The following is a 21,962-nucleotide window of genomic DNA, read 5'->3' on the forward strand; positions in this document are numbered from 1 at the left end:
GGCAGGGAGTCAGGGAGGCAGGGAGGCAGGGAGGCAGGGAGGCAGGGAGGCAGGGAGGCAGGGAGGGAGACAGGCAGGGAGGGAGGATCTGAATATCTGTATTGTAAATCTATAAATCTTCTCTAAAAGTAAAGCTTTCAAAAATAAAGGTAAAAGTTCTGCACTGATCCTTGTGAACAAATTTCTCTAAAATTCTAAATTTTACATAAAAAATTTCTGATTTCTAAAACATCTGATATTTTAAACTATTATTAAATTAAAATGTTTCTTGCCATACTGTCTTGGGTAGTATGACATTGTTTTAGGTCGAACTAGACACTGAGACAAGGTTTTACTAGTAGGAGTTTATTAGGGAAGTTACCCCAAGAAACATCCAGAAGAGAGTGGAGAAGCAAAGCAGGAAAGAAAGGAAACCAATAAAGGATGTATCATTAGGCTGACTGTGGCTGGGGGGCAACTCGGACTCAATCCTGTGGGGCATCTCTATCAGACAGTGTGGAATATTCCCTGGCAGTCATCTTGCCCTAGGTATATGGGGACGAGGGCACTTATCATAGAACTGCTTTCTGTCAGTCACTGATTTGAGAAATGTAATCACTGATGTTTAAAGCCCAAATATAAACAGTTGGGTGACATTTTGCAGCAAATCAATTTTTTACAAAATTTATCCTACAATTATGCATTTCCTTTGAATTCTAAGTACCTTCCCAGAAACACTTATGTACATTATAAAATGTAATAATTATGGTAATTTAGTTAAGTCATTACCCCCAATTTTTTCAAATAAGAACATTACACGTGATAGGAGTATTCACAAATTCAGGAAGTCACCAAGGTCTTAGACAACATCCATTGAAAAATCTGTATTTAATTCTTTTTAGTTTAGTTAGAACTGTTTTTAATCAGGAGCATTCATTTACTATTCCATTCCTGGTATAATCTGAACATTTACTTGGTTTCAGGGACAATACTCGGGCTGAATAAGCCAAACCAAACAAAATATTCTTCCCCTACTCTCAAGAAGCATGCGTTCGAGGACACAGAGGAGAAGCACAAATACTCAAAATGCAGTAGCAGTTAATTCAGAGTCATAAACTGTTCTACCTAGAAAATCGAGACTAGAAAGACAACTGTTCTCTTGGGAGGGAGTAGAGGAAGATGGAAAGAAATGAAGCAAGGCTTTAGTAAACAATAAGAAACAAACCACCCAGAGAAGGTGGAGTGGGTAGAATGAAAATATGAGATTCCTGAGGGGTATTTCTACTTTCAGGTGACATCTTCATACTTCATACGTCATCTTTCTAACTCTAGAAAATCTTGTCCCATCCCTGCAACCCTATAAATTCTATCAATTATCCAAGTTCTACTTAAATGCCACCTTCCCCCATGAAATTTGGTTGTTTGTCCCACCTCAAACCAGAAATGATCTTTCCAATCTCTAAATTTGGTCTTAGCACAATTTGTCATACGACATTATTTTGTAATAATAGGAACTTAGTTTTGCACAAAGTAGTCATATCGACTATTTCAAAGGATTCTAACAACCCTATGAGGTGGTAAAGCACTTCATTTACAGAATGAAAAAACTGAAGATCAAGAGTTAAGTAAGCAACTTGTTCAAGGAGACAGGTACTAAGTAGCAGACAACACAGGAATTAAATCTACATCAGCCTCCAGAGCTCACTCTTAACTACTACTACATTTTTGTTATTTGTGTATCAACTAAATTCTACTTAAATAAGCAAACATGCCACATAGACAGGGATGCCAAGCCCTGTATGCTGTTATCACACAGTACAGCATGCTTCAGAATAAAAGACTCCCCAAAATTTGTTAAGTTTCAAATCCAATATTTATATCCAAGTTTGCTCAGTTCTCTTGGTTGCCCAGTATTAGTGTAAGGCATGGCTCCTGTTATAATGTGGATCTGAAATGTCCCCCAAAGGCTTGTGCACTGAAAACTTAGTCTCTAGCTGGTTGGCATTACTGGGAGGTGGCACTATTGGTAACTTTAGGAATGGGGCCTAGGTGGAGGAAGCAGGTTATTCGAAGTTTGCCTTTGAAGAGACTGGGATGCCACAAACACTTCCTGGTCACCATGAGTTGAGCAGCTATGCTTTACCATGCCCTTCTATCATGATGTACAGCCTTACTATGGGCCCAGAAATAATGAAGGCAGCCAACCATGGACTGAAACTTGTGAAACCACAAGCCAAAATAAATTTTTCCTCCTATAAGTTTATTTTCTCAAGTACTTTGTCACAGTGATAGAAAGCTAACACAGCCCCTATCTACTAACTAAGCTAAGTCTCACTTTTCAGTAACAACAAAGTGATTTAACATATACTGAGCACCTACTGAGTCATGCCAGACTTACAGGTACTATGCAGGTAGGTAGCAGTGACAAGGTTCACACATAACCCCACAATATGGCATCTTGCCATACTGACCATGTAAACTAAAGGAATCTAAGAAACAGAATGTGCAGGAATGATTTTCAAACCTTCTTCACACACTTCTCCCCTGAGTAGAGCCATAAAGACCCTCAGTTTAGAGGTATCCTGCCACTCTGAAGATGAAGGGACAAAGAAAAATCAGAGCAGGCCTTGCTTAGTTTTCCCCTATCTAGTCACATCATATAGTATCTTGGCACACTGGAAGACTTTCTACTTTCCATCAAACCTAGCATAAAAACACTCAGATTTAAGTGTTTCTTTATGTCTTTATTTCCTTATGAAGGCTACTATGTCATGGAAAACTTCAATAAATTCATATGCTTTTCTCTTACTAATCTGTCTTTTATTACAGAAGCCCCAGCCAAAAATCTAAGTGGAGTACAAGGAAGAGGTATTTTTCCTCCTCTATAGTAATAAACAAAACAGACAAAAATCCCTATCCTCAATAAGTTTATAATCTAATGACAAAAGATCATGAAATCAATACCAAATAGTGACATATATGCCAACCTACAACAGTTAATGAAGTATAATAAGGTCTAGGAAGATTTAGTATAGTACATGAAAGTATATCTGAATGACATGAAGTAGGGAAAAATAAGACACTTAAGCCAAGATATTACACATCTTTGAAAACGGTATGAACTACTATATATTATACCCTGAAATACATGTATTCCCTGGCAAAATACTAATATACTATCTCACCAAAAATGTTAATGGCATCCCCATTGAAAAACATGGGCTATGTAAAAGGTTGACCTAAGTAAAGACAGTGATATGGCAATGTATTTAAATTTGATGCAATCTTCAATCTATTTTGAGAAGTTAGGGGAGTAGTTTTCTGGGAAATATATTACTTATAAGATATACAACAGCCCCCCCCCCATCCACGGGTGGTAGGTTCCAAGATCCCGACAGTAGACACCTGAAACAGGATAGTACTGAACTCTATATATATTGTTTTTTCCTATACAGACCTATGATAAAGTTAATTTATAAATTAGGCATGGTAAAAGCAGCAATAACTAATAATCAGTAAAACAATTACAGCAATATGCCCATGTGAATGGACTTGCTCTCCCTCGAAATGTAATTTTTATTCTTAGAGTATGGCAGTTCTTCATCATGTACATAGATACACACACCTAGATTTATCATATGCCCTGCAGCATTGCCTGAGTACCAAAGTTAATCCAGCCTTCTGTGTTTTATGCCTTGATGTCTCCTTTGCATTTTAATAAATGTAGGTTCATGGAACACAAATGAAGACTTGCTTTGAACAATATCCTTTACTCCTTCATCAACTTTACTCGAAATGTGGCAGCAGTTTTATCATGAGCAGATACAGCCTTTCCAGGAATTTTTATATTTTGCAGTCCAAATTTATTCTCAACCTGTGTAACCATCCCTTGCTTGCAGTAAATGGCTTGGTGTCACTCTTTCCAGGTGTCCCTTGCCAAAGTCTTCACACAAACCCAACGCTTTTCTGGCGTAACATGTCGTCATCAATCAGAAAACTATTTTCTAATCATGTCCTCCCATCCACAAATTTAGTGTCATATCCACATTAACTACCATGCACAATAGCTATAACTTCTGTAGTTTGAGGTATAAGAGCAAAGATATATGAATTTTTTTTTCCACAATTTCACAGATAGAGGATGTGTTCTTATCACACATCACAAATTGAGAACTTCCACTTCTTTGTTTAAAGAAGCCCTATATGGCTCCTCTTTGACATACCCAAATTGCCAGCATCACTACTCTTAGGTTGTGGGGCCATTTTTTTAGTAAAGTAATAGTTACATAAACATAAGCAATGTGATAACAAGACAGTTGACCTATTAACCAGAGAACTATTACGTGACTAACAGCATATAAAATGTGGATACACTGGACAAAGGGATGATTCACATTCCTGGCCTGGCAGGATGGAAGGGCATGGTACAAGATTTCATCACATTATCAGAACAGCATACAATTTAAACCTTATCAACTGTTTATATTTGAAATTCTCCAAATATCATTTGCAGACTACAGTTGACAAGTGGGTATTAGAAATCATGGAAAGTAAAACTGCAGAAAAAGGAGGCCTACTGTACTCCTGCCTCAAGGTAAATCCTTAGGTAAAAGTAACTACCTGAAGGCCAACAACCTATGAAACACCCATCATTTGCTCATTTGCTTATCATCTAAGGCTTTTTCCAGCTACAATAGCTAAGTAGTTGTAACAAATATCAAAGTCTAAAATAGTTATCATTTGGCTCTTTACAGAAGGTTGGCAACCTCTGACCTAGACTACATTATAGTAGGTGTTATAATGGCAAATTAAGAAATTATAACTTAAAACCAGGCATGGTGATGCACACCTGTAATTCTAGAACTCAAGAGGCTGAGGCAGGAGGATCACCACAAGTTCGAGGCCAGTCTCAATTACACAGCGAGGCCCTGTCTCAAAAACCCAAAGGGGGGGGCTTATAACTTGATAAGATTACTATCAGTTTTTAGTGGCTATTAGAATAAAGATGCAGTTCATTACATGAGTAGTTCATCAATACCAGAATCCACAGGAGTATTTTCACAGAGCTCTTAAGACAAATTCCTGAATGTTCACTCCTTTCTAGGGAGTTTCTAGATGTGGGAAGGTAGCACTCCGCAGGAATCTGAAGTTAAGGCATAAGAAGTTTCATCTTTCTAGCCCACAGGAGAAAGGTGTATTTAAAAAAATAAAATAGTAAGAAATTGGGGGAAGGCATTGCTGTTCCTCGGGTTCTCAGTTTCCCCACACTATTTCTAAACTGAAGGACAGGATATTGAGGGTTCCATTTCTGTTTTTATGAACATACGTGTGCAAAGGTGGATTGGAAAAGGAGTGATAAACTACACAGACAGTGAACATCAGAACACATGATGAAACAAAAAAAACTGACAACTTTATATTTGACACTCCCTATGAAATTTGCTCAGATTAATGAAACCTGATGAAAGCTACTTATTGGTTGGCTAACCATTTCCCATTTTCTTCTGCCCACTCACAGTAAAAAAAATATATGGTGATATGACACAATTCCAGTCACTGAGATAAGCAGATTTATACCAAGGGGTTTCTAGAAAAGCTGCTGTTTTCATTATATAAATGTCTCTTTTCTTCCTCCTTCTGTTAGTGTGTCATAGTTATTAGAATGCTGAGAGGATCAACAGTTATCAATAGGACATGAACATTACTTTAACTTGAAAATATCTAAACAATCAGCAGTTACCTAAATTCACACACACACACACACACACACACACACACACACACACACACTCCTTTCTAGGGAGTTTCTAGTTTGGGATAACACTGATCCTTAGCATTGAGAAGTGGGAAATCAGCTGTCCTTTAGCATCAGAAAGTCCAAAAGGAAAAGGAAAAAAAAAGGATCACCAGCTGCCAACGAAGGAAGAGATGAACAAGATGAACACAGAAGATTTTTAGGGCAGTGATAATACTCCTATACTACTATAATCAATGAAACATGTCTTTATACATTTATCTAAAACAACGGACTGTACAACACCAAGAATGAACCCAAATGAAAATTGTAGACTTTGGGTGATAATGACGTGTCACCTAGGTTCACTGATGTACAAATGTACCACTCCATTGTGGGATGTTGATAATAGGGAAGGTTATATATGTGTGGAAGTAGAGGTTATACAAGAAATCTTTTGTCTTTTCAATTTTGCTGTAAACCTAAAACTCCACTTAAATAAATATAAGACATTTATCTCTAGCTAGTTACTCATCAAAACAACTCAAATGCAGGACAAATACACTTTCCCTTTTTTCCCGTTAACCTGTCAATTGCCATTAATTTATAGGTCCCCAATTACTAGACCCTTTTTTTTTTATTTTAAAGCAGAAAAAAAATTTCAAAACAAGATAACAGGAAGGTAACAATGGTTAATACATTGCATACTGTTATCTTTAAATTAGCTACTTGGCGTACAAGATATAGGCATTTAATTGTCCAAACAATATTAGCATAAACCTTTCTTTTCAATGAACTAAGAGAAATTAGTAGTATAACTACCTCATCTTATATAGAGAGATATATACATATATATATATGTATTTCCTCCCCCCTTTTCCCTTCCTTCTTTGCTCTGTCCCCCCATCCCGGTTTCTCTTTCCTTTTAAAATTTCTTCCCATTCTACAATATCTATTGTACATTTTGGATCTTATTTACTCTCTCACCTTTTCACACTAGGGAGACAATATTATGTTTACACATGTGCATCTGGTTTATTTCACTTATGAGTATGACCTCAAATTGCATTCATTTACCTATAAAAGTTTCCAGTTTATCCTTCTTTATGGCTGAGTAGCACTCCACTGTATAAAAAGACCACATCTCTTTTATCCATAACGGGCATTTGGGTTGTTTCCAAGATCTAGCTATTACAAATTGTGCTGCTAAAAGCATGGGTGCACATATATCAGTGTGGTATGACGTTTTTAATTCTTCTGGGAAGATATCCAGAAGGGAAATAGCTGGGTCAAATGGGACCTCCAATCCTAGTTTTTTGAGGAATGTCCATACTGATTTCCACAGTGGCTGTACCAGTCTACACTGGCACTAACAGTGTAGAAGGGTTCCTTTTCCCCACACTCCTGCTGGTATTTGTTACTGGTTGATTTGTTGATAATAGCCATTCTTTCTGGAGTGAGATGGAATCTCAGTGTTGTTTTAATTTGTACCTTTCAAATGACCAGTGATGTTGAACTTTTCTTCATATATTTACTTGCTGTTTGTATTTCTTCATCTGACAAGTGTGTGTCCTTCTCAGACGCCCATTTTAGAATTGGGTCTTTAAATTTGGGGGTTTGATTTTCTTTTGAGTTCTTTGTATGTTCTAGATAGTAATCCTTTGTCTGAGGAACAGCTGGCAAACATTTTTTCCCACATTGTGGGCTACCTCTTCACTTTGTCAGTGGTTTCTCATGCTGCGCAAAAGGTTTTTAATAAGAAGCAAACCCAGCCGTTGATGTTTTGTGATAGCTCCTGTGCGATTAGATTTTATTCATAAAGTCTTTGCCTACACCAGCGTCTTCAAGAGTTTTATCTATTCTATGTTCCAGCAGATTATGTTTCTGTTTTAATATTTAGATCTCTGATCCATTTCCAATTTAGTTTAGTGCATGGTGAAAGATATGAGTCCAATTTTAATCTTCAGCATATGCAGAGCCGGTTTTTCCAGCACCATTTATTAAAGAGGCTATCTTTCTTCCAGTGAATGTGTTTGGCACCTCTATCAATGATAAGGCAGCTGAGTATGTCTGGAGTTTTTTCTGCATTTTCTAATTTGTTCCACTGATCGTCATAGACCCAATTTTGGAAGAGGAAAAATTATTTCTAGCTAACAGTGACCAAGTACCAACCCTGCATAAAAATCAAATTAGGCAAGAAATGACATGGCAGTAATAAACACATGAAGATTTTAAAGGAAAACAAGTTTTACAGACCACAGTAGAGTACCAATAAGTTTAAGATCAGAACACGGACACCCCCATTTGGGGATAGAGGTATTTTGTACTTAACTGTGATTTATGTGTTTTGTTTCTGAAGAATAAGAATTTAGACCTTTACTCTAAGAGTGTGCTGTAGTAGGCAGCACTAGTAAGAAGGCACAGTTTCTCAGACAAAAGGAGGGGAGGTGGGATGAAAAGAATGTGAATAAAACTAATATGAAAGCTTCTTTAAACTTTGGGACAGATCCCTGCTCAGCTCTGCACACAGGCACCTTAATCACTTAAGAAACATTTATGGAGTTTATTAGTCCTAAATTTGCCTTGCCTAGCTTATCTCCCTTTAAGACTGAGGACACTGAGATAAAACAAACTAAAATAGTTTGTGGGACCTGCAGGGACATCCAATTACCAGTTTTTGCAATTTCTAGTTCTACAACCCCCTGGAACAATGCCTGGAAGTCTCAAGCTATTGTCCTAAACCTGCTACCAACTTGTATTCCAGGAAAAGCAGAGCCTTGCAGTCCACCACGTGATGAGGTCACATCCCCAACCAAAGCTGGAACAATTACCCCATGGCACGAGCTAAGGCTGCCCTCTCCAGAGATGACATCTCCCAATGGGAACTTAACTGCTCCCTCAAGCAAAAATGTTCTCCCATGACCTCAAAGAGCCAGTCCTAAAATACCCATCAACAATACCAGGACTTGACCAAGGTTACCTACACTGCTAGCTATGTAAACTGTCCAGCTACAAAAACACCCAGTCCTTGCCTTTGTTCTTTTCAATAAAACCCCAACATTTCTGTGAGTCCCTCCAAGATAGATCTTGAACCTCTACATCTGTGCTTCTCAATATAGCCATGCTGATTAAAGCTCCTTTCTTGCCCTTTACCGCTGTTCATCTCCTTGACTGACATTATGGTGACACAGGTGACACAGCCTCAACTGTTGGGAACCCTGGAGCAGGGATCTTCCCCCAAAGTTCCAGTAACACTTGTGAAGGCATTCCAAGCTCTCCAGACATGAATTTTCAAAAGCCTTCTAGTTACCTTCACCAGCTATACAGCCTATGAATATCTAAAACTACACCAAGCTTACACTGAACAGGAGTATGATGCTTTATATGATACTCGGGATTATAGACCACTGTCTAACATTCTTACCAGTTGACAAAGCCAAAAAAAAAAGTTCTATTTTCTCCTGTCATCTCCTCCCAACCAGTAGATCATGCTCGTTCTAGTCCCAAAGCTCATTTACAGTGCTGTGTAGTGGCACACACCTGTCTGTAATCCTACCACTCTGGGAGACTGAGGCAGGAGCATCACAAGTTTGAGCCCTGCAAGCAAAGGCAATTTAATACCTTAGTGAGACCCTGTCTCAAAGTAGAATGAATTAATGAATGAATGAATGATTCAGTGCAAAGGCTCTGGGTTCCCCAATATCAGGGGGAAAAAAATGTTCATTTTACAATCTAAAAACCTTTGAATTTACCCCCTTCTTCATTCCTACTCTCTTCTCTACATTATGACTAACCTCAACTTTATCTACCTGGACTATGTCAACTGTTTTCTAACTTGTCTCCCAAATCCCAGCCTCTCTCTTCATTTCCCTTTTCAATCATTTTACCAATGAGTTTTCAAACACTCAAGCATGACACTTTCTATTTTAAACTTTTCTGAATAGTCCATAAAACCTAGCATGACTTCTAAAGGCTTTCATTTTGCAACTCTCGCTCCATTTTCATAGCCACCACTTCAGTCAATAACATGCAGATCATGAATAAATCAGGCTCTTGAACATTTCTATGACTTTAACTATGTTCGATTTCTTGTCTAAAAAAGCCATTGCCATCTTATACTATACTCACTTCCTCAATGGCAAATTCCAATCCACCTTTAAACACAATGCTCACATCTTTCTTCCTTCCACAAGTACTAGCTAACATGTTCCCAAACCCAAGGAGAACTGTTTTTCGATAGTGTTCTAAATGAATACCCATGTCTATGACAGATATGCTATTTATCTCCTCCTGTAGAATATGATCATGTAACGACAAATACAAGCCAAGTTATCTTTTGATCCATATTAAATAACTTGTAAAAGTTTGATGCTGAATAAACTGCCATCTTACAATCTTTTTTTTTTTTTCCCAGTACCAGGAATTGAACTCAGGACCTTGCGCTTGCCAGGCAGGCACTTGTGCTGCTGAGCTATATCACTAGCCCTCTTACAATCTTTAATAACCTACTACAGATGTTTTCATCAAAGAATTTGACCCTTTGCTGATTTGATTTATACTGAATTATTTGTGTAGTATAATCTAAACTACTTTTTGGATAATTAAATGGTTTTTCCTAGCATATGCAACGAAACGGTTCATTATATGCATCAAACCCAAAGTTACACCACCAAAGCAGAACTTTTGCTTCCAAAACATGTGTAGTATTGACAGGAATCATTAAGTGAGGCTACAGAGAACATCAGGTTTGAGTTAAGACTCCCAGTCTCACTTACTATAAAAATTCATGAAACACATTAAATGAACTGGGTCTCAATTTCATCGTCTTTATAAAATGGAAAGTAGTATGTTTCTTAGGATTCTTCTGAGCAACTAGTAATTTTTATATGTACAATACTTAAAATACAATGCATCTGTCAAGAAAATTAGCACATGGTAATTATGCAAAGGACATACATGATACATAACACAACCTAAAAGGAAAAATGAAAATTTTTGTTTGTTTGTTTGTTTGTTTTTGGGTTTTTTTTCTGGTACCGGGAATCGAACTCACGACCTTGTGCTTGCTGGGCAGGCACTGTGCCGCTGAGCTAAATCCCCAGCCCCAGAAAAATGAAAATGTTATAAACTACTCAAAAGTTATGCAACATCATAACCAGAGACTTCAAAAATACTAACTAGTACCTAACGACAGCCTAAACCACTCAAGCAGGACGTCTGACATGGTTGTAGTTTATAAAAGTTGTCATTAATAATTTATAAAATAATAAACTTAGAATATGAACACCCTTTAATTAGAGCAGAGCTGGATGGTGCTGAAACAATGAAAATAACTGACAGTAGTATAAGACTAGAAAAATCCATTTTTGAAGAGGAGCCCTAGATAAAGGTGGTGATCTTTAATTTTCTTTAGAGGTATGCCCAACATTTTGGCTTGCTTGGGTCATACTGAGTGAAAAGGAATAGTCTTGAGCCACAAATACAATATATAATATAGTTTATGTATGTAAATAACAAAACTGCCTTTACTTTCTTACAGTTCTTATTGTAACAAAAAGAAAAAAGGGCAAGCAGCCTATGAGCCACGGACTGAATATGCCTGACTACCGCCAGTGCAGCAGGTTGGCTGAAAGCTTTTCTTCTTTTCAACTGACATTTATAATCATACTTCCTAGGGAACAAATTAAGTGAACCAGTAAGATTCCCATGGCATATAGACATGTTTTCCTTACTTACCAATGACATGTGTGCTAATTTGTATTACTAATATAATTTATTTTGCAACAACATGAGTAGCTTCTCTTACTGTTTTCTATCCTAATGATTCTCATGATCAGACAAAATAAAGACACTTTGTGGCTGCCCTTATGGCTAGGAGTATTCATATTACTAATTTCTCACCATGAGATAAGCGTGGGAGGATGTGTGACACATATCCCAAAAAAGGGCTTTTGCCTTCTGGTTTCTCTTACACTGACCAGGTTCTTAGAGTGTACCACCAGCTGTAAGAGTACCTTAGACCATGCAAAGGGCAACACACTATGGACAGTGAACAAACAAACAGAACCTGGGTCCCTAAATAACATCATAGGATAAAGTTTCTATGCTACTACTAGAATTTCTACCTAGGAACTATGAGAGATGATAAACAATCTTGTTTTAGGCTATAATTTAAGTCTCTGTAATGCATGGAATCTATACCCTGTTTAATATATCACTCACATAAACTACATCATGTCTTTAAGTGTAATTTCTACAGGTAGAATTACTATGTAGGTCAAACAGTATTAACATTTCACGCTTATAGTACACATTGCCAAATGTCATCTAAAACCTTTTATATGTATTTATACCTTTTATTTTATATTTAAAGCACAAAGAATTTTTGAAAAGTGCACCAATATTTTCATTCACATTCCCTTAAATTATGGTATAATAACAGGCCCCCATGCATTCCATTTCCAAATATATGATAAACTGGCAAATAAAATATATTTGGAAAACCTTCTTGATACAGAACTATTAAAAATGCTACCTATCTTTATAAGTGAGTGGCTGAGCTGGCAACAAAAAGAAAAAGGCTGAACAAATATAAGATAAACAAGTATCAAAAGCCAGTAAGATATCCTAAAACCTAGAGCCTTTACTACATTAAATGTAGGACACGTTTAATAAAATGATAAACTCAAACACATTTCTATCCATAGGGAAACCAAAAAACAAAGCAAAACAACAACAACAACAAAACAAACAATACCTTACCTCTGTGGTGGAAAGGGGAAAGAGTTATTTCACATTAATTATAGCTGGAGAATTAATGAACTAAAATAGAGAACACTATACACAAAGATACAGAGATGGAAATCATGAAAGTGAAGCTAAGAATAGCAATCTATTGTATATGGAAAACCAGCTGTACAGGTCAAAAACTGAAACGGGAAAATAGGCAATATTTAAAGATGTAGTAGCTAAAAATTATCTCAGGCTGAAAAGAACAAGAACCAGATCCAGAAAGCTGAATGCAAAAGAAAAGTTGCAAAAGACAAAGAATAGATTTTTTTTTTTTTTTTTAGAGACAGGGTTTCTGCTATGTAGTTCTAGACTGGCCTGGAACTCTCAGAGATCCTCCTGCCTCAGTCTCCCGAGTGCTGGGATTACAGATGTGCACCACCACGTCCCACCTGACAAAGAATAGATCTCTTAAAAGAAGTCAGAGGAAACGTAAGAGCCAAGGGCTAGGAATATATATAAAGCTCAGCAGTACAAATGCCTGCCTGGCAAGCACAAGGTTCTAAGTTTGATTCCCGGTACCAAAAAAAAAAAGTAAGAGCCAAAATAAATCTTTCCTCCTCTAAGTTGTTTTTCTCACTTATTTGGTCTCAATGACAGAAAGCTGACCAACAAGCAACCAACACTTGTATTCTTCCCTCAAATGGTTCTCAAACAATGTGTACTGAAACAACAGAATATGGCTATCTAGTAACCCCAAGAGAAAAAACCAAGTTGAGTATGTACCACCAACTACATCATGGCTACCAGTTGGCTTGGAAATTTAAAATGATAGAGTATGAGCCTGGCATAGCGACAGACACCTATAATCCTAGCATTCAAGAGGCCGAGGCAGGAAAATTGCAAATTTGAGGCAAGCCTGGACCACATAACATGACCTTGCCTAAATAAATAGGTATCTTATTCTGAGAAATTAAACTAAGAAAATATGTGCAGCATCTCTAAGTGAATAAAATAAACCCTTGTTCATTTTTGTAGGTGACGAAAATATCTGTAATTTACCTTGAAATCTTTCCAGGAAGGAAATGAATATATGAGAGGAAATATTACAATAATTCTTATAAGCCCTGATGCAAACTAAGCCAGAAAGACATTAAAAACCATTAAGCAAATAGTTAACTGTTAACTTTTAGTTCAAAGACACAGAGGGGTTAGAGAAATAAACTAAACAATGGCAATAAAACAAATCCAGAAAATAGGACATTCTATAAGACAACTAAGCCAGTCTCTTTCAGCCAGTAAAAAGAACAAAAGCAAACAAACAAGCAAAAAAGATTCAATATCTAGGGAGACCTTCCTAAAAAAGACATCTAAAGGCTAGATGGTGGTCTATAGAAAAGAACTATAGAGAACATGTTATAGTCAACTAAGTAAATTTTTCTACAAATATGCAGTCCATGTATACAGAGTTGGCCCTCTTTATCCATAGCTTCTACATCTGACAATTAAACCAACCAAGGATCAAAAATATTTGGGGAAGGAAAATTACATCTTTACTAAGATGTACAAGCTTACTCATTATTCCCTATAGTGCAACAACTTTTCTGTTAGGTATTATATGTAATCTAGAGATGCTTTAAAGTATATAGGAAGATATGCATAGATTATATGCAAATATTATGTCCTTTTATATAAGGGACTTGAGCACCCTCAGATTTTGCCATGAGAAAGAAGAGTCCTGGAGCCAGGCATGGTGGCACATACCTATAATCCCAGCACTCAGGAGGCTGGGGCAAGAGGATCATCACGAGTTCGAGGCCAGTCTGGGCTACACAGTGAGTTCAAGACCAGCCTAGACTACACTGGGAGATGATCTTGCATGGGGGAGTGGGGGGAGTGTCCTGAAACCAACCCCCACAAATATCAAGGGATAAAACTACATGTAAAAGAATAAACCAAAAGAAAGAACAAAAAACAGCAGGAGCTATTATTAAAAATAAGATAGGGGCTGGGGATTTAGCTCAGCGGCAAAAGCGCCTGCCTGGCAAGCGCAAGGTCATGAGTTCGGTTCCCGGTACCGGAGAAAAACCAAAAAAAAAAAAAAAAAAAAAAAAAAAATAAGATAAACAACACTGTAGACAGTAAACAATGCCAAAATTTTATTCTTTGAAATCACTAATAAAACTGATGAACATTTGCTTGAAGCAAGAAAGAAAAGGCACAAATACATATGAGAAATAGAATCAAGAACATAACCTACACATACAACTGTAGATGTGTAAAACTACAGACAAATGTAGCAGAGACACAAAGTCAGCAGTTAACTGGTAACTAATAAAATTAGTAATATACACTCTTCCCAAAGAAATCAAGCCCAGCTAGTGTAAAAGCTCCGTTTTCTCAAATATTCAAGGAATAATTTCTGTAAGATTACTCTTCATTATTTTAGAAAACAAAAGATTAGAACATTCCAAACACATGTTATAAGATAGTTACTGTTATAGGGCTTGTGTCTAGATATCCCCTCAAAGCCTCATGCAGTCAGGCTTTTCAGAGGTGGCTAGATGTATAGTGCATCAGAGAGTAATACTGATATTAAACATATGATGCTGGGGTTAAGGGTGTGTGATTACTAAATTAGTCCACTGATTGGTTTAGCATAGCTCTGGGTGTGGATAACAGGAAGGCCCACCCTGGGTCTAAGCTCTAACCACAAAGTGTGGCTAGCCTGGATACAACATAAAGGGACAGAAGAAGACAGGCCAGCTGCTGCTGCTTCCTTGCCACTTCACTGTTTTGCTGCCTTCCTGCCTTCTGACTGCCATGAACAGTTTCTCTTTTGCAATACCCCTCCTACCACGCCACTCTACCTTGGAGCTACCCAACTAGAACTGAAACTCTACAAATTGTGAGCCAAAATAAACCCTTCTTCCTATAACTTTGAGTATTGGGTATTTTGTCTCAGCAATAAGAAAAGTAACTAAGACACCTACAATACTGATAAAGGAAACAAAATTATCATTTATTACAAAAGTCAGATAGCCTATGTATAAATCCAAATCAATTCATTCTTCCTTCGTATTTCATCTTATCTATGAAATCTTTCTCCTCAGAAATGTTCCCATACTCCTAAACTAATAAGCAAGTCAGGAAAAGTAAAGTTGCAATTTAAAAATGAAATTAATTTATAATATCAATAAAAGTATACAAAAAGCACATTATAAGGTACACAAGAACTTTATGGAAAAATCATAAAACTTTATGGAAAAAAGATATTAACTTCTTTAAAATGACACTTTTTAAAAGCACAAATCATTGCAATTCCAATCAAATCCCTAGAGGTAATTCTGCTATATATATTTAATTTTGTGACTGATTTCCAGACTATAGTATTTGACTATATTCTAGGCAAAGTGACAAATCTAAGCCTGCAGATCTGTGCTATTTCTTGCAAACCCATTTATACTAGGTCCTTACCTTACCTTCCTTCTCCCCATTTTGAGGCCCAACCCAAGCTTAAAACCAGAATTTCACAAACTCTGGCCACTTTCAAATATTGTCTTTAAGGCAAGGAAACTAAAAATGATATTTATACTAAGAAACTATAGTAGCTGATTTTGCCTGTTGATGCCCCAAACCTAAAATATTTACTATAGATATTCTTCATTTAAAGACTCACTTGTTTAACAATTGTTTGGATGTATGATAAGATGCACTGTTTGGACTTATGACCCAATTTTTTTCTGTACAGTTCTATGTATCTTGTTTATAAAGCCTAAATGTCTTTTTTTGTAGAGTACACCTTGTTTAAACAGTACTGTAATTTTTGCTGATTGTACTGTATAGTACTGTGATTTTATGTTCTACAGTACAGTACTATATATGTTATGCAAAAAAGTCATCAAGATGCAGTTTTCTTTGATCATTTCTTTGTTCTGAATATTGTAATGTACATAGTACATACAATTCCTCACTTAGTTACTAGTTCATTTAACAACTTCTTTGCAGAAATGGAACTCAGTATCAAATGAGGAATGTCTGCATTTTACCTTTTTTAAAAAAAGTTTGTGGACCTCTGCTCTAGACCCAAAAGTTGAGTGCTCCCTAAACTTCTACTGTACTTCTATGTGCAGGCTTAGTTCTCCTCTTCAAGTCTTACCAGCTTTTGCATTTAGAAATTCCAGTCAATCCTTCCCTCAAATTTCATCTTCTCTATAGAATCTTTCCTCATCCCACAGAGATTTTTCCCATACCCCTAGCAAAGAAACACATTTCTACCTTACTGCTTATCCCTCCATAATTTTACTATACCACTTACCAAAAACTTACTACACCTATTTGTGTCTCCCTCACAAGAACAAGGAAGGACAGGAGTTACCATACTCATTTAAATATTGCCAACAAAACCCTTGTCAATGAATACAAAAGTCAGTCAGTGACTGGCATAAGTAATATAATGGAAAAGTCACATAACGCTCATAAGATGAACACATATGATACTGGTCTGTCCACCATTTATCTGTGCTAACTGGAAGACTTCCTGAACCATCTGAATATAGCATGCCTGGCCCATAAAGTAAATAGATTAATGATACATAGGTTGTATTGTTTTCTAAACTGTAAAAGGTAAAAAGACCTTACCTTTATTATTTCCCCAAAATACTGATTTTTAATCTTCCTACATTTTCTATAAAAGATCTTATTCTCTTTGTCTCTTTTGCCTTTCTTCACACAAAAAGTTCATCCACCCCCATTTTTATGCATTAAGCTTGCTGAAATATTTATTAGAATTCTGTCTTCACATTAAGTTCTAATTATTTTCATGTTATAAAGCAGTTCAAGATTGTTATATTTGAATACTCAATGTATTTCTAAATTAGAAATATGAATTTGAATTAGGAGAACCCTGAATTTTTCCATTATAATAATTATCCTCTCCTCAGCATCTCTCACCTATAGACATTAACCCACATCACTGTGACATTAAGAAAAAAATTAAAACTGTATAGGAGAAACCCTCACTAATTAGGCACAATTAGAAAATAAAAGTCCAGCACAAATTTCAAAACGGATTAAAAAATAAAAACCACACTGCCTTAAAATTTTCAATCACATATTAAATCAAAAAGTAAAGACCCTTTTAACAAATCCGTTTTGGGGCTGGGGATATAACTCAGTGGCATAGGTGCTTGTCTGGCAAGCCTGAGGTCATGAGTTCAATTCCCAGTACAAAAAAAAAAAAAAAAATCTGTTTTAAGGACAAAAATTCTTTATAACCAGCATATTAAAAAGAGATATACATTAGTCTTTATAGCCTTTGAAGTCTTCTAACACTTGATCCACTTCAGCAGTGGGGAGTAGCCCAGACAAAAATTTTAACACAACTCTACCAAAGTCATTATAAAAGGTTTGTAAATTAATAAATTAACCACAATTTAGTGTTAAACAGAAAAAAAAAATTATACTGATAAATAATCAATGTACAAAAAAAGATTTTTAATCCTTGGATATTAAACATGGCAGAGTAAACCACAGCAGCAAAATATATGCTCTCTGGCATCTTGAACTGAGACACCTAGAAATCAGCTTGGTGAAAAAAGGAAAGAAGTAGATCTCCAGGAAGAGGGAGGTAACTGACAGAAAAAAACTAGAAACTACAGAGAAGCTAAAGAAACTGAACAAAATGCAGAGAAAAGAACAAAGCAGTCTGGAAAGTTCAGCCTTGCTCCCAGGAAGAGAAACCTGTCTCCACTAACATAAGCTCAGAGAGGGTCAGCAACTCCAAAGAAAAACAACACACCAGGCCAGCAGAACTAGCCTCAAAAGCCCACAGTTACCATAACTACAAAAATAATGTGAGGCATTACTCCAAAAGTGACTTCTGCATGTCAGGCTAGAGTTGAAGATGAAATCCAGAGTAAAACCTACCATCTCAGGAGTCATTTGAGGAATGGGTTAACTGTTTAAGACTGAGCCAAGTGTGGCAGGGTACACCTATAATCACAGCACTTGAGAGGCTGAGGGAAGAGAACTGCCATGGCTACACAGTGAGTTCAAAACCAACCTGAACTACATATGAGACCCTGTCTCAGTCCTGCTCCCCAAAAAGACTGAGCTACAAAACTACACCTTAGGGTTTCTGGGGTCACCCGACCACAGTGACTGAGTGGGAGACAGCCACAAGAGACAGTTGTGGACAGGGCTCAGGCCACTAAAAAGTTTAAACTGAGGCTGAGAAGGACACAGGGACCATGCACTCTGACATAAGAAACCAGCCCAGTCTTGTGGTTTCTGAAGAAGGCTGGGTCTGAAAGTTCTGGCCCTGGGTCCAGTGGACTGTGTCTTGATCCACACCCACCCTACTGCCTACACCTAACACAGAATTCAGTGGTCTGTTCGCTTTACCAACATAAAAGATATAGGTCAACCTGGACAGTTCCCACAGCCTGGGGTGTACAAACAGAAGGGCCTCTGGAGCAGAAGGAGCACCTTACAAACCCACAGCCAATGGCCAGAAAGCTAAGAGGAGAAAGCCACTACTTAGGATGCACAGAGGAAACAGAAATTGGCTGGAGTGAATATACCATTAGAGTGGACACCACTGACCGACCACACCCAACAGGAAAGGCAAGGCAGGATTCAGCATTCACATACAAAAAAGTGAGTATGGAAACAAAACAGGCCAGGGATGGTGGCACATGCCTGTAATCTCAGTGCTCTAGAGGCTGAGAAAGGATCACCATAAGTGTGAGGCCAGCCTGGGATGCACAGTAAATTCAGAGCCAGCCTGAACTACTAACTAGACCCTGTCTCAAAAAATAGGTCTTATGAGTAACTCACTATTCCTCCTCCATAGTGGGTAGATTCCAATACTGCAGACCCTGGAAAGAAACCATTCACTCAGAAACCCAGGAGAATTTTTTTAGACTCATTTCTCTTTTCTTCAATGCTTTCTGGGCTTTGGGGTGGCTTATTGTTTCTTTTTTTATTCTTTTTATTTATTTTGTTTTTCATTTTTCTTCTTTTATTACTTTTATCTACTTCTATTAATTTTCCTTTATTCCTTAATAGGATCCTACACATCTCACTTTTCTCTCCTTTTTCATCTTTCTTTTCTTGAGCTTTCAAATTTACCTTTTTCATTTTCCCTTTCCTCACCATCCCATCTTTACTAGTATGACTATTAAGCTTTATTGACCATTAGATATTAATTCTGCTGCTTTTGAATTCTTTTATATTGTTAATGGTGGTATAATGAGTGGTATGCATTAAGTAGATATTTACTATATATCATTATTCAGTTTGTCTGTGTCATTATAACTACTTATTTCTTTTTTATTAAGGTTAGTACAGTAGTAGCATTTATTGATTATTATGGTATATCAATATCCAGATTAACTCTGTTATTGTTGCTGATTTTGTTGTCCTTGCCAGAGTAACATGGTTGTTACTGACAACTGCTTTTTATTGTATGCCAGTATCTGATTTGCTTTTGTGTCACTGACAATACTATGGTTCATTTCTGGAAAACTGAGTACTGTACTGGGGAAATGTGCTCCATCCTACCCTCCCCAAATTAACAAACGTGGTGGGATCTTGGGACACAGGCAATGACTTATAGTTAGCTACACTCAGAGTCCATCACTGGAAAGCAGACACTAACTAAAGAGATCTCCATATTAAAAACAAACTCCACTATAATCAATGTATAAATCCCTGCAAGCACACATACGCGTATACGCGTACACACACACACACACTCTCTAGAAACATGAGAAAACAAGGCAATAAAATGTCTCCCAAACACTCCCAACTCCCCTCAAGCTGACCCATGGGGCACTGATGGGAGGAAATCTAAAGCCAAACAGCTGAATTATACAAAATAATAAAGGAAGAGATTAAAAATCAAATCAACAAGGTGCTTGGTGAGATCGAGGATGATGTAACTCAACAGATAATGGACTTAATAAATGAAATGAGTGAGCTTACAAAAGACACTAATGAAAATCTAGCTTAGCTAAACAAAACAATATAAAAAGGAATGGTCAGGTTAGTAAAGAATCAGAGTCCATGAAAATGTACCAAACAAATCCAGGAGATAAAAATTTCTATTCAAAGTACCAGCACCAGAAGTAACCAATGTGAGAACAGTTTCAGAACTAAAAAAATAAGAGCTGATGGAAGTGATCATATACTCAGAGATAGCTTATAAACAACAAGAAAACATAGAAAATGGATGCAATAGCTGCTAGATGATCAGAAGAAGACTAATCTAAGATTAACTAGAAATAGTGAAAATTCAGAAGATAGCACAGATGTCATAAAAAATCTGTTTACAGAAATAATACCAAAAAGCTTTCCAAATATGGGGAAAGAATTTAGCACACACACATAAAAAAGGTATATAGAAGCCCAAAGAGCCATGATCAAAAAAAGAACTCCTCCATAACACGTCATAATCAAAATCCCAAAAGACCAACACAGAGACAGAATGTTAAACATTATTAGTGAAAACCAACAAAACACTTATAAAGTTAAACCCACTGGAATTATGGCACATGTCTCAACACAGATCTTAAAAGGTCAGGAGATACTGGACTGAAATGATTGAAGCCCTCATAGAAAACAACTTCCAGCTCAAGACTAATATATCCTACAAAGCTACCTTTCAAAATTAAGGGAGAAACAAGATGCTTCCATGACAAAGAACACCTGAGGAAATTTCATGACTACCAAACCAGCAGTCCAAAATATTCTCAAAGGTATTTTAGAAAGAGACAATAAAAGCAATAATGCCAAAAAGTCTCATTGAAAGAATACACCAAGTAGGGTGGGCAGTTAAGCAAAAGGAAAAATAACTGGGGCAGGGGTCCCCCAGCAACAAGAAAATTATGCAATGACAGGAATAGGTCAATACCTTGCAGAGTAACTCTCAATGTGAATGTTCTAAACTCCCCAATAAAAAGACACAATTTGGCAGACTGAATCAAAAACAAAACCCAAAAGTATGCTGTATACAAGAAAAAAAACATTTAATCTAAAAAGAACTTTACAGACTAAAATTCAAAGGATGGAAAACAACATCCCATGCAACAGAAGCCTGAAAACAAGCAGAGTAGCTACCCTACTTTTCAGATAAAGTGGGTGACAAGGCAAAACTGATCAGAGTTTAAAAAAGGTTACTACACATTGGTTGAGCAAATAATTAAACAGAAGAGATAACAATTAAAAATACGCATGCACCCAACACTGGTCCAATTAACTTCATAAAACAAACACTATTGGATATAAAAGATCAGATAAAAATCAACAGTTATAATGGAAGACTGCAATACCCCACTGTCACAAATAGATCTACTGACAAAACTACCAACAGAGAAATATATGAGTTGAACCACGCCACTGAACAAATAAATTTAACAGGTATCTACACAACAAAAGAAAGCTTCTTTCTTTTTTTTTTTTTTTTTTTTGGTTTTTCTCCGGTACCGGGAACCAAACTCACGACCTTGCGCTTGCC

At 36.8% G+C, this 21,962-nt stretch overlaps 1 protein-coding gene across 5 annotated transcripts in view; it reads right to left on the reverse strand.

Annotated features, from left to right (window-relative positions):
- Positions 1-21,962, reverse strand: part of Kdm6a (lysine (K)-specific demethylase 6A) — a 195,483-nt gene that overhangs the window by 95,555 nt on the left and 77,966 nt on the right. The gene's annotated exons all lie outside the window — the stretch shown is intronic.

This window comes from Chinchilla lanigera, unplaced genomic scaffold, assembly GCF_000276665.1.
Source record: "Chinchilla lanigera isolate Chin_1 unplaced genomic scaffold, ChiLan1.0 scaffold00115, whole genome shotgun sequence".
Lineage (NCBI taxonomy): Eukaryota > Metazoa > Chordata > Mammalia > Rodentia > Chinchillidae > Chinchilla > Chinchilla lanigera.